General features: G+C 31.5%; 1 protein-coding gene and 1 long non-coding RNA gene across 2 annotated transcripts in view; one reads left to right on the forward strand and one right to left on the reverse strand.

Moving 5' to 3' along the window:
• Window positions 1–10,394, reverse strand: part of LOC145296875 (E3 ubiquitin-protein ligase RNF220-like) — a 349,495-nt gene extending 339,101 nt beyond the window's left edge. Inside the window, exon 1 of the mRNA XM_080143010.1 lies at window positions 8,543–10,394. The gene's annotated coding sequence lies outside the window, so the exon portion shown is untranslated. The remainder of the gene's footprint in view (window positions 1–8,542) is intronic.
• The window catches only part of LOC145296876 (uncharacterized), a 61,927-nt gene that overhangs the window by 10,858 nt on the left and 37,540 nt on the right, over window positions 1–13,529 (forward strand). The window lies entirely within an intron of this gene.

Here is a 13,529-nt window from a genome sequence, read left to right on the forward strand (position 1 = left end):
TTTTTTGAGATCTTCAGTCCAAAACAGATACGTACAATATAACCTTTTTGTTTCGATATTTTCATTTTTTTAATTTTTTTTTTTCAATGTCTTGCCTTCGGGACAAGATCAAAGTGTAGTATCTGTTCAGATGCTGCACTTCAATTTCTTGTTCTGTCAGTGGAGGAGAAATCCTTCACGACTGAGACAATTTTAATTTTTGTTTTCTCCACGTTAAAAACGACCGTGGTGTCTAACTTTGTCCTGTAGGGCCGGAGGCATTGTAAATAGGAACTCGTCAGTTTTGCCACGGTTTATTCTGTTTCACTCGATCTTGATTTTTTTATCACAAGGTCATCAAGGCTGGTACTTGCTCTACAAAATTGTGGGTGGCAGCCATCCTGATTATTACACATTTTAATCGTGCATTTTTCGAGTTTAGATAGGCAAAAAAAAAATGTAACTTTTTAATCGAAATGACTCTTGTAATGTTTAAAATAAAAATATTTTCAATGGCTACACATTTTCTCATATCAACCAGAATATTTTTAGTGGTATTACCCATACAATGTAATATATATTAAATCTCCAAAACAGCTACATGGTAAGCAGCTGATGATCCCATTTTCTCTTTTCATCCTTATGTAGTTAAATTCTGTTTTAAAATTGAAGACTTCTGTGAAATGGGCTTATGCAAGTGCTAAGTCTATTTCTATTTAACAAATTTAGTTAAGGCAAATTTTTTTACCCATATATAAATGAATTCTCTTTGGTCATAAACTTTTTAGACATCGGATTATGTAGATGCTTAATCTGCAATAGGTTAAAATTAATTTTTTTTTTTTCCTTCCGGGAATCTAAACTGCATTCTTTATTTTTATTTTTGCATTTTTTTTTTATCCAAAGCTCCTTTAGACTAATATATATATATATATATATATATATTTCTACTAGTGATGGAAAGATTCCGTACTAAATTCCCGATTCCGATACAATTACCGATTCTTTATAAATCTAAATATTTAACTAAAAAAAAAAATGTTTTGTCCCAATTACCGTAAAAACACACCTTAAATATGCCTATATTTTTCTCAACCGTAAAAACACTTGAGTGGGTGATCGATAGATTTTAGTCTTATTGGAAATTTAAATCAAATATTTATTTTATTACTACAACCAGTGGAAGATATATATTTTTTTTTTAAACCAAAATCAAGTAAAAAAAAAAAAGAAAGATAATTAAAGGAATCGGTTTTGGCATCGAAAAATAGGCTCAAATTTTTCCGATTCCTAATTCCGATTAATCGTCCCAACATTAATTATATATATGTGTGTGTGTGTGTGTGTGTGTGTGTGTGTGTGTGTGTGTGTGTGTGTGTGTGTGTAAAAGAAAAAAAAACTACTTATTTTCAAAAAAAAAAATTAAAATTGGAAGTAAAAAGGCTCCGAGGCAACATCGCGAAGACAGTTAAAATGAGTTCACGCGATGGGAGGGGGGTACAATTTTCTTATTTACTTTTGATTTAAATTAACTTTACCATTTATCTTTTTTTTTCTTTTTAAGTTACAAAATCGGTCCAAGTTTTGTGCGCCAATTTGACATTTTATTATACAAAACTATCCTTACTCACCCGAGTTTTTTTTTATAAGATTTTGAAATTTTAGTTTAATTATTGCGGTATCGTTTGACCATTGGACTATTAATTGAATCTGAACCAAATTATTTTAAAACTATGACTAATTGTTGTTACAATCATTTCTATTCAAAAGTGGATGTAAAAAGCTTCCAAAATCTTCAATTTTTTTAATTAAATGAGGATTTGCTAAGAATTTTAAAGTCAGTTTAAATTATTGGGGGGGGGGGGGTTCGACAGATGTTCAAATTTTGAGGGGGTCACAAAGCAATTTTTATTTATTTTATTTATTTATTTATTTATTTTTTACTTTATTTCAACTATGAACAAAACATTAACATGACCGACTTGCTTACAAAGAAACCGGAATGCATTGTGGCGGATTTAATTTCGTAATGACTTAAAAAACAAAAACATTCAATGAATAATCGATTAATAGTACAAAAAAAAAAAAAAAAAAAAAATCTAAGTTACATAGAGGCGAGAAACGCATTCACAAGACGTCATAACTTTATTAATAAAGATTTTTTTTCTTTTTTACGGCAAGTTAATTTTATAGTAAAAGACACGCCCACATTTTATGATCAAAATTTCAGCTATCTCTCAATTTCTAAAGTTGGCCCAGCGAGATTTATAATCGATAAATCTCTCACTTCGAACACTGTCATACATAATTAAACTTTCAGATGATTCAAACCTAATATCTGATTCACGGCTTCTACATACACAATGTCTTTTACACAAGTAAAAACTTTTGATTTACCCTTTTCATATAAACGTAACTACATAAACTTCTGACATATCTACAACAAATAAATAAATAACCCACCCACCCCAATTAAAACGGACTCGGCAACAGATAACCAAAAACGGTTAATTTGCTGTAAAACAATTACAATAGAAGAACGAGGTGTAAGTGCACTAGGGGGCCACCCGGAAACATGTGTAGTGGTTGTCCAACCTGTAAAGGGTGTTTATTCCGAAAGCCGTTTTTAACATGGGGAGGTTGGGAGTGTTTATTCCGAAAGGCAATTAAAGGGTGGCTCCACACTTCCCAAAGCCCGCAAACTGGAGCCTCGCCATCGGATATAGTTTAAGGTCATATCCAGGACCACGATAAAAAATAGTGAGGTTAACTAATTTGCAGTTTTTGCAAGCGAACATTCCATTAATTAACTTCATTTTTATTTTGTTCTATATTTTTTCAATATAAGCAATTCTATTTACAAATATTCTTTTCTATATATTGTTACTATAAAAAAAAGTTTAGCATTTGCGTGAAAAAGGTCTTTCCGGTCAATATTTTTTGTGTGTTGTGATGCTTGATTTTTCTCCTTTTTATGACCCTGATTAATTCAGCATAAAAAGAAAATTGTTTACTCTCCTGGCAAACCTAAAACATAAGGATCAAAAACTGGTTAAATATTAAGAATATTTAGTAATCAAGAAAAAAAGAGCAAAAAAATTCGTTCAGTTCGCTATGGAAATGTCGGGCATTTTTTTTTACGATGAGCAACAAAAACGAAAAAGTGTCCAAAAAAAAAAAAAATTATATATATATATATATATATACACTTGTGCCCGATATTATTCATACCCCTCGGATCTTTGAGATTTCTATAAGAATATTGCTCAAACCAGAAGGTAGACAATATTAAAGGGATTTCAAACAATAAATCAAGCATAAGCATTTAATTTAAACTCAACAAATAAATAAATTATGCAAGTTTGAAACATTATACAAAGAAAAACAATAATGGCACTAGTTCAAAATTATTCATACCTCTCTTACTAATAGTCAATAGCATGCCCTTTATTCTTAATAACTGCCTGTAACCGTTTTGAATATTTATCAACAAGGTTTTTACAAGCATCAACACTGATTTTTTACCATTCTTCAATGCAGTAGTTCTCCAAATCCCTCAAATTTCTAGGTTTCCGCTTTTTAACCTCAGTTTTCAATATGTGCCAGAGGTTTTTTGATAGGGTTCAGGTCGGGACTCTGGCTAGGCCATTCCAAAACATTAATTTGATTATCCCCAAACCATTTCTTGACTATTTTGGCAGTATGTTTTGGATCATTATCCTGTTGAAGGACCCAGTTTGGTCCTAAATGGAGCTTCTCCGCATCCTGTCTAATGTTTTTCTGGAGTATCTCCAAATATTGCTCCTTCTTCATGGTTCCATCTATCTTGACCAAACTACCTGGACCACTAGCCGAAAAGGAGCCCCAAAACATTAGGCTACCACCACCATGTTTCACCGTGGGTATGGTGTTCTTTGGGTTGTAAGCTTCTCCTTTCTTCCTCCAAACGTAAGAAGCATCCATATGGCCAAACAATTCAATTTTTGTTTCGTCAGTCCACAAAATACTTGAGAAAACGGACTCTGGAGAATTCACATGGGTCCTAGCAAACTTTAGACGTGCTGCAAGGTGTTTTCCGGTGTGCAATGGAGTCCTTCTTGGTCTTTTTCCTTTCAGACCATTTTCATGCAGAGTCCTTTGCAATGTTTGCCTTGATATTTTTATGCCAGAAGACTCCAGATTTTCTAAAATGTCCTTAGTAGTGGTGGTTGGATTTGCATTAACACTTCTTACAATATTCCTGGTGGCTCTAGCAGACAGTTTCCTTTTCCTTCCTCTACCAATCAAGTTGTTTGTTGTGTGGTGGTTCTGGAATTTTTGGATGATGCTCTGTACTGTTGCTGTAGGGACCTCAAATTTCTTGGAAATTGACTTGTAACCTAAACCATCCTTATGTGAATTCACAATTTTAGTACTAAGATCATTACTAAGCTCTTTTTTCTTCCCCATTCTAATAATTTTTATTCTTTTATTGGTTTTCAGTTGCTATCATTTTAATTTCTGAAAAATGCAAAAAACGAAATGAAATTAATCAAAGGTTGTATAAAAGCATTCAAAATAAGAATCAAACAGGAAACAAACAGTCAGAAACTCGATTAATACTGAAAAAATAAGGGGGTATGATTATTTTTGAACATTGCAGATTTTATAAATAGCTGTATATTTCTTTTATTACAAGTATCCCGAGATTTTAAAATGACGAAAATGATCAGAAGAGGTTTATTAAGAATATGTATCAATATGGACGTAAACAATAAATTCTTACAAAGTTACACCTAATAAACTCAATTTCCAAGGAGGGGTATGAATAATATCGGGCACAAGTGTATATATATATAACCAATGTTTATCAAATGCAAGGTAATTTACTCTTTAGGTGTATCAGAAACTTCGTGAAAATATTGAATAATTCGACCCCCTGTCTTTCCAAGCTTATAAATACTCGAAAAATAATTAAACCCCTAATTTTTTTTTTTTTTTTTTTTTTTTTTTTTTTTTTTTTTTCAATTAAAGGAGAAAGGACCAAGGTTTCATTTAAAAAAAAAAAAAGTTTTAAACTTCGGACTTTACAGGTAAATTTCCAAACACTTTTTTTTGTTTTTGTTTTAAATTTGAATATATTATTCATTGATGTTTTTTTTTTATCTTCAATTTGTGATATATAAAACTTTGAGTAAATTAATTTATTTTTTAATAGACATTTCAAAATGTGGGTGGGACGTGAATTAAAAACAAAACGTTTGGGTAAAATATGTTCGGTTTATTGGAAAGCGCATAAAATTTCACATTGACCCTGAAAATATCGTAAAAATAGAATCGATAGAAAAATTTTGATAGATTTTAAGTTTAAAAATTGAAAAATACTGAACTCGTAAAATTCAATTAATTTTATTTATTTTTTTTTTTTTAATAAATAAAAAAAAATATTTCTATTACTTTTTATACAACTTAAATAGTTTATTTTGGAAGTATAATCCATAAAGAAAATAAACAACCCACTTTTAAAAGAAATTACGAGTTTTTTATATTTTATTCGCAGTTTCGTGTTAGGGGTGTCAAATTCCTACAAAAATTCTGATACACGTAGTTACTCTTCTACCTAGTTGGATAAGTGTTTAGTGTTTTTAACTTATTTTAAATCACTTACTTATTCAGTTGACACGAAAGGGTTACATCGTGAGTCTGGATAATCGCTCAAAAAACCCACCCAATAAATATCACGATGACATCTTTGAATGGGAAAAATAAAACACTTTTAAATTAGTTAAAACATTAAAAATCATCCAGTTAGGTAGAAGAGTAACATCTTGCCTTTGGTAACAGTTATTTTATATATATATATATATATATATATATATATATATATATATATATATATATGTGTGTCTTTTACCACTTTTTCGTTTTGATGTCTATAGTAAAATAAATAAATTAAAAAAAAAATGCCTTAAATGTCTTTCAAAACTGACCCTAAAACTGTAGATCAAATGTGCAATAATGAATTGTTCTGCATAATTTTAATAGATTTTTTTGTACCCCTTTCAAATTATTTAGATAAAAACGGGTCAGAATTCATTTTGCACTACATTTCCATAACGAAGAGAACGCTCCTAACTCTGAAGCATAAACTGCTTAATAATCGTGTAAGTAAAAAAAAAAAAAAAAGTAAAAAAAAAAAATCTTAACAATCCAGACATAGCTAAAACAGGCAAATGTTAAGATTAGAGACGGGTTAAGATTTTTATTTTTTAATTTTATTTTTAGCAATAAAAATCTGTACGCTGAACATGGAGTTAAGTATGAAGTTAGTATTACGTATGAAAAAAAATAAACCAATGTATGTGGCGTCATTTAAAAAAATATGCCGATAACATTAACATTCATTTAGAAAGCGTTTTTTCTCTAGATTTCATGCGTAATCTTAAATAATTATAAAACTGGACTGCTTAGGCGACCTTGCTTGTAATAAATAATTTTACCAAGAATTAAGTTTTGGTTTCGATTCTAGCTGATGGCATTCAAGTATTTTTATTTTTTTTAAATAACTATATATTGGGTACAATATAATAATCGATAGACATATATATAAACGTATTTTACAGCAAGGCCAGGCGCCTAAACGGATTTCAACGTCATATTTAAAACAAAAACAATTTTTGGATTCTTCGGACTACTGTTCTCATCTTGATAATTATTTTCACAATGTTTCGGTCGATGTGCCTCTAGATCTTAAGGTGTATTTTGTTGAACTCTGCAATCTAGTTTGACAAGATACACCTGAAGAAAGTCGGGGGTTACATCGACTGAAACGTTGTGAAAATAACATTCAAGATGAGAACAGCAGTTCAAAGTATCCAAATAACGTCTAATCATTCCTCATCTCAAAAATTCAGAACCATAAAACATTTTTGATCGCCTATCCATAATTACCTTTTCAAAAAATCTCAACTCTGATATTAACATTTACAATAAAAAAAACCTTTTTATAAAGGAACTCATCTTATAAATTAAACTGCAAAAAAATTTTTTTCTTCCCTCCTTGATGTACACATCAAACGGAATTTCCATGAAGACAGTTTCTTTCTAAACTTCCGATCCATGAAACTCGTCAAAATAGGATCAGCTTTAAATCTAATGTCAAAACTTCTCATAATCTGTCGTCATAAGTCATTAACTTTTATTTTCATTCATTATTTTCAATCCTCTTATAATATTCATTATTCAACTATCTCATTAACCCTTATCGAGAAGTGATTTACTACTAATAACAAATACTGAAGCGAAAAAAGTCAGGTTGCAAGAGAGAAAGGAAAAATTATTTGGAAAGAACAGTGTATTTATTTTGTTTTTTTTAAGAATAACTTTCTTGCCTCTAGATTCCAGGACACAATTGGAAAGAGAAATAATGTTAATTTCTTTACTAATTTAGCTGTTTAGAGGTAAAGGAGAACTTTAATGGAATATTCGAATATCTATATATAGTACAACCTCTGGATACGGTGGCCCTAGGAATAGGATACGTTTTTACGATATGGACTACGATGTTTTTCCCTAGTTACGATATTTGCCTTGCCTTACAGCGTTATTTATAATGTTATGTGTATTATATACTGTACTGTATTTTGTTACTAATTTTTGATGCCGTACCAGTGGTTCTACTTGATCTTCTATAGTTAGCCCCAAGAAGGGGCCCCTTGATTTCTGAGAATTTCAACTGAAATAAAACGAAACAATAAAAAGTATTAAATGACTGCTGGCATTGGCTGGTCAGGAATGATCTTAAAAGATCAACTGAGAGTACTTTAATGGCAGCCCAGAAACAAGTCACTTACACTAGATCCATCAAACACTACATCAACAAAACTGCAGAATCACTGATATGCAGCTTTTGAAATGAAAGGGAAGAAACCTTAACGCACATCAGAATATCCTATGCTAATTCAATATCAATATAAAAATGGAAACACGAAAAAATCGCTCAGGTCCTACATTGAAATATATGCATACCCTGTGAATTAGACTGCCTTCGGGACAAGATCAAAGTGTAGTATCTGTTCTTCAGATGCTGCACTTCTATTTCTTGTTCTCTTTCGGTGGAGGAGAAATCCTTCACGACTGAGACAATTTTTATTTTTGTACCTTTTCTCCACGTTAAAAAACGACCCTGGTGTCTAACTCTGTCCCGTGGGGGAGGCATAGTAAATAGGTACAATGAGAAGTGGTATGAGCTTAAACCGGAAGTGGTAAAGGAAAACCACAATGTCAAATTTCTTTGGGACCTTCACATACAAACTGATAAGGTCCGTGAACATTCCAAACCTGCCACAATTTTTCTAAACAGAAACGAGAACTTGCTCAATCATTGGCATAATCTGTCCTTTTTGATACCAGAGTACAAGAGAAAAAAAAAACATGAAAAAATAAATATCGAGATCTAAAATGGAAATTAAATTATAGAAATGCAAAGAAAGCAAGGTGATTCCCCTTGTGATTGGAACGCTTGGAACCATAACATAATCGGATTGATGTGCCAATTTCTTTTCCAATTTTGCAAAAGGCTTACCTGTTAGGAACTTGGCCTTTTGGTCAAGATCAAAGTGTAGGTACCTGTTGGGAATGGCGAAAGTGTTCACGTACAGCTTTGAATGTCTAAAGCTAAAGGAAGTGGCCTGATGTTCAAGGAAACAAAATTCCAAGTAAAAATATCCAAAAGTTAAAATGATAAAGAAAAATCACAGCAACAACAAAATAAAAACTGATTTCGATTTCCTAAGAAACTATTTCATAACGTCCCCCCCCCCCCGAAACTGCAACAATCTGAATAAAATGTTTGTCTTGTTCTTTGATTAGCCTAACCTATTCACGGTGTTCCAATATTTGGAGAAAAGAAAGAAAGAAAGTGAAAGTAAATTGCTTTGGTTTTAACAACAAAGAATTTCTTTTGATTTTAAAACTAAAATTCTAAAAATCAAAATTAAATTTTCATTATTTATTAATAAATAAATGTTACTATAAATGTATTTTATTAAAAAAAAAAAAAAAATCTTATATAGTCTTTTTTATCGGTAAAATTACTCAAACTCTACCCACCTACATTTGAAAGACGAAATACGCTTTTTTATACACAGAAAAAACTCGTCTACTACCTTTACAAAGACATAACACCTTAAGCGGAAGTGAAAAATTGAAGGCTACTCTAGTATTTAAAGCTTGGCAGACATAAAAATGTTACATTTAAATTTCTGATCTTTTATTACTATTTTCTACGGAGAACTACTTTTTATTATTTTGCTCGCGCTTTCAAATTCAGTTTATAAAAGTAGTCATTTAGTTTAGACTTCGGGTATGACGTATTTCGTTATTGAAATGTAATTAAAGCGTTCTAAAAGTATTTTTCCTGTTTTTTTTTTTTTTTTTTTTTTTTTTTTTTTAATAAGCACTTAAAAAAAATTGACCGCTTTTTTTTTTTTTTTTTTTTTTTTAAATTTTTTTTTAAAACTTTGACCCTTATTATGACCCCTTAACATTTGTTTTGGGCTCAAATCGAGTTAAGTTACATCCATGTCCAATGAACCTATATCTAAAATTTCAAGTGTTTAGACCGAAAATTGTCGGAGGAGTTTGGTAGAGTTCTCGAAGGTCAAATCGTTGAACTTTGACCCCTTAACAGCCTAATTTCTGGCCGAAAACCGGTCACATAGATTTCCCCAAATCTCAGTACCCTGTATATCAAATTTCGAGTCTGTAGACTTTAAATTGACAGTTATTGCGTAGGGAAATGTACACACACAGATAGACACGTTCACTTTTATAGATATATAGATTGCTTTAATTAATTACTGTAAATTTAATTAAGATAGGATACTTTGATTTATGAAAGCCCCCCCCCTTACACTTTTTATTGTTTTTTTTAAAAACTAACAAGTTTAACTTTCATTACCCGTCCCCAGAGAAATAATACTGAGGTATATGAATTTTACTTTCGAACACTTAGTTAATACAGACGATATTAACTAAGAAAAACATAACTAACACTTCTACCGTAGCCAAAAAATCATCAAATTTAACTTTACCAAAACTCCTCATCAAATTGTTTAACTTTAAACTTTATACACGTGGGGGGGGGGGGATAAATGCCCTCGTCGAAAGACCTTCATTCATTCATTTTTTTTTTTTTTTTTTTAAATCAGTGTAACCCGGATATGAGATCCGAATATAAGAAAAACAGATATAAGAGATTTTCTCTGATCCCAAATTAAAGCTTGTGCTAATGTACAGGGTAAACCAGATATAAGGGAGCTGTAGGGATCTGAGAAGTCCCTTATATCCGGGTCACACTAAATTTTGGAATAAAATTTAATTATTCCAGCTAACAGCAATCAGCTGAAAATAACGTGCACTAGACTATCACCTAAAGACTTACCTTTTAAAATGTTGGTTTATAGGCGTATCCGGCTGTTTTGAACGAATGTCGCAATTAAAATTGCCTTCGACAAGTAGTTTTTATAAGACTTTTTTTTTTTTTTTTTTTTTCTCAATGTATTTCATATTGTTTTTGCACGTGCGCAGAATTTCAATACACGCGTGTATAACCAAATATGGTGACCAGTGAAAACAATAGGGAATACATTGGATAATATGAGAACTACTTGTCGGCGACAAGTTTAAATGTGATATACGTTCAAAAACAAAGATCAGCTCATCTTTTTCGAGTCTTTAGTTGGTACTCTAGCGCACATTGACAAAAATAAGTTTTTTAAATCTATTATTAATGAAACTATTATGCAATGTCTAGTCTCGTCTGTACGTAACTTTGAATCAAAGTTTGATAAATACATATAAATTTTTTAAAACTATTTTAATCAAATAAAAACTAAAATCAATTTTTTTAAATCTTTAAAAATGTCAATAGTACTATATTTTGAATTATTATTCTCATTCCGTAGGCCATGACTGGTAGAAGTATTAGTTATGTTATTTTTAGTTAATGTACGACACAATCACGTTGATTCACCAGTTCCCGTTAGATCACAAAAGTTTAAGCTACGTTGAGCCTGGTCAGCACCAAAATGAGTGACCATTTGAGAATACCAGGTGTTGTAAGTGCTCTCCACTTATTTCAGTATTGTTCCCAGTCGTTCTGGACTTCTCCTTGCAACTGGATTCAGACATTACCGACTCAAGAGTGTAGTTAGAGATTGCTCAATCTTTGCTTCACAATTTCATGCATACGCACTATTACAGGGAGTACCCATTGTCGCTCGAGACTGGACGGAGGGTATTAATTCCGGTTATTAGAGGAGCAACTGGACTCGTGAAAAAGGATTACAAAAACTACCTGGCAAATATACCCGATGAACCAAGTGCAACATTCAAATTTAAAAAATCGAAAAAAAAGACATCTCGCACCACGATTCAAACCCAAAATGTTTAGATAACGAACCAACGCGCTAACCAACTGAGCTAACGCGACGAACATGAAATTTAGTCAGTTTTTCAAGTATTTAAAGTAAATCGGGTCATAACGTCATCTGACGCATGTGTAGAACCGGTCGTCGTCACGAGAGGACCGTTTTTGTTGACCCCCCCTCCCCCTGTCGAAAATTGTCGATTTCGGGGTGAAAAAAATTAACTTTTTTTTTTTTGCCAATTTTCAATATTTTTCGTGTGAAGGATGGGGCTTCAATATAATACAGAGTTTGTGAATTTTCGTTGTCTGTCGAAAGTTTTTAGCGGACACGTAAACACACACACATTTTTGCTTTTATATATATATAGATTATATATATATATTTTTAATTAATTCCATATTAGTTTTTTCAGTTTACTTATAGGATGATCAGCTTTAGTTAACTATGACAGCGTAACCCGGATATAAGAGACGTTCACAAGCGCCCCTCGTAGCGTTCTTATATTCGGGTTACACTGTACATGTAATTATATTCATGCAGATATTCTACATGATTTCTACTTGCGTAATAATTGTGTAAAAAGGTTATTGTAAACACAAACCTTTCTCTACATATTTATGTATGCATATATATATTTGTTTAAACAATCTTGCCTACTTATGTCAGTTTTTGGTCTACAGACATAAAACTTAATATATAGGGTATTCAAACCCATGCGAAACTTTATATTTGGTTTTAGCCGGGGAAAATCGGTGCAAAAGCGTGAAAATTAAAAAAAATGGAATTGGCCAGGTGAAGGTCAAATGACGGCATTACGAATATACATGCATAACATAATAGCCATTGGTTTAAGTTTTAGTTTTAAGTCTTGCAGCAAACGTGTTCATAGCTCAAGCATTAACGTCAAAGGAAAAAGTAAATTGTAAGCTAAACGTTTTGGTTTCAATTCTCGGTGGTGGTGCACTAGTCATTTTCTTTTGTTTTACTTAAATTATTACTATATATTGGTTTGGTCTAATATAACAAATAAGAAATCTGCATTTAATCAAAATATCAATCAAGTGTATTTTATGACCGGGCAATGTCGGATGGCCTGCTAGTTAGGTGTATTTCTTCAATTTAATATATTTTGGCTAAAGTTAACTTATAAAGACAAAATCGAAAAAAATATTTTTTTTCAAGCTGGGGATGGGGCATACTTCCGGATGCCAGACATTCGCCAGCTATCTCATATTCCAACCATGAGATGTATTTTGTATTTTACGATTCTAACCGTTCTTTTAAGTGCAATTGTTTGAATCTCTTGCACTTGGTTCACCGGGTATATTTTACAAGTAGTTTTTTTTTAGTTCAGTTGCTCTTATAATTACTGGAGTATATGTAAAGCTGGTTTAATAATTAAAATTTCAAATTAACTTAAAATGAACAAATTTAAAGTTCATGTGAAGCAAGTTAAATTCAATCGTTTTTTTTTTTTTTTTTTTTTTTTTTTTAATAGTTTTTTTTTGTTTTAGCTAGGGATGGGGCATCCTACCTGATGCCAAATTATTTACCTGCTATCTCACACATTCCAACCGAGAGATCTTTTTTCTTAAGTACAATTGTTTCATTTTACTTATTTCAATTTCAACCAATGCTGTCTGAAACATTTTAGTTTTGAAGGTTCATTTGCAATAATCTAACTTCACTCAGTTTAACTTGTTTTATTTTTTAACTCTTTTAAGTTGAGAATTAGTTTGAAACGATTTATTTTTGTTACAAAACAAATCTTTTTAAAAAATCAGTTTCATGTGCGTTCATAATGAACTAAAAATCTATTTAATACAGCCGATATTAACTTAAGTTTGTTCAAGCTGGTGACGGAGCATTCTACCCGATGTCAAACATTGATCCGCTTCTCAAATATTCTAACCGAGAGATCTTTTTAAGATTCTGACCGTTCCTTTAAGTGCAATTGTTTGAATCTGTTGCACTTGGTTCACCAGGTATATTTGCCAGGTAGCTTTTGAATTTTTCATGAGTCCAGTTGCTCCTATAACTCTGTCCAGTCTCGAGACAATGGATACTCCCTGTAATAGTGCTTGCGCATGTAATTGTGAAGCAAAGGTTGAGCAATTCCTGAGTCCATAATGTCTGAAT

The sequence above is a fragment of the Euprymna scolopes genome, chromosome 17 (genome assembly GCF_053919585.1).
Source record: "Euprymna scolopes isolate OS-2025 chromosome 17, ASM5391958v1, whole genome shotgun sequence".
NCBI lineage: Eukaryota > Metazoa > Mollusca > Cephalopoda > Sepiida > Sepiolidae > Euprymna > Euprymna scolopes.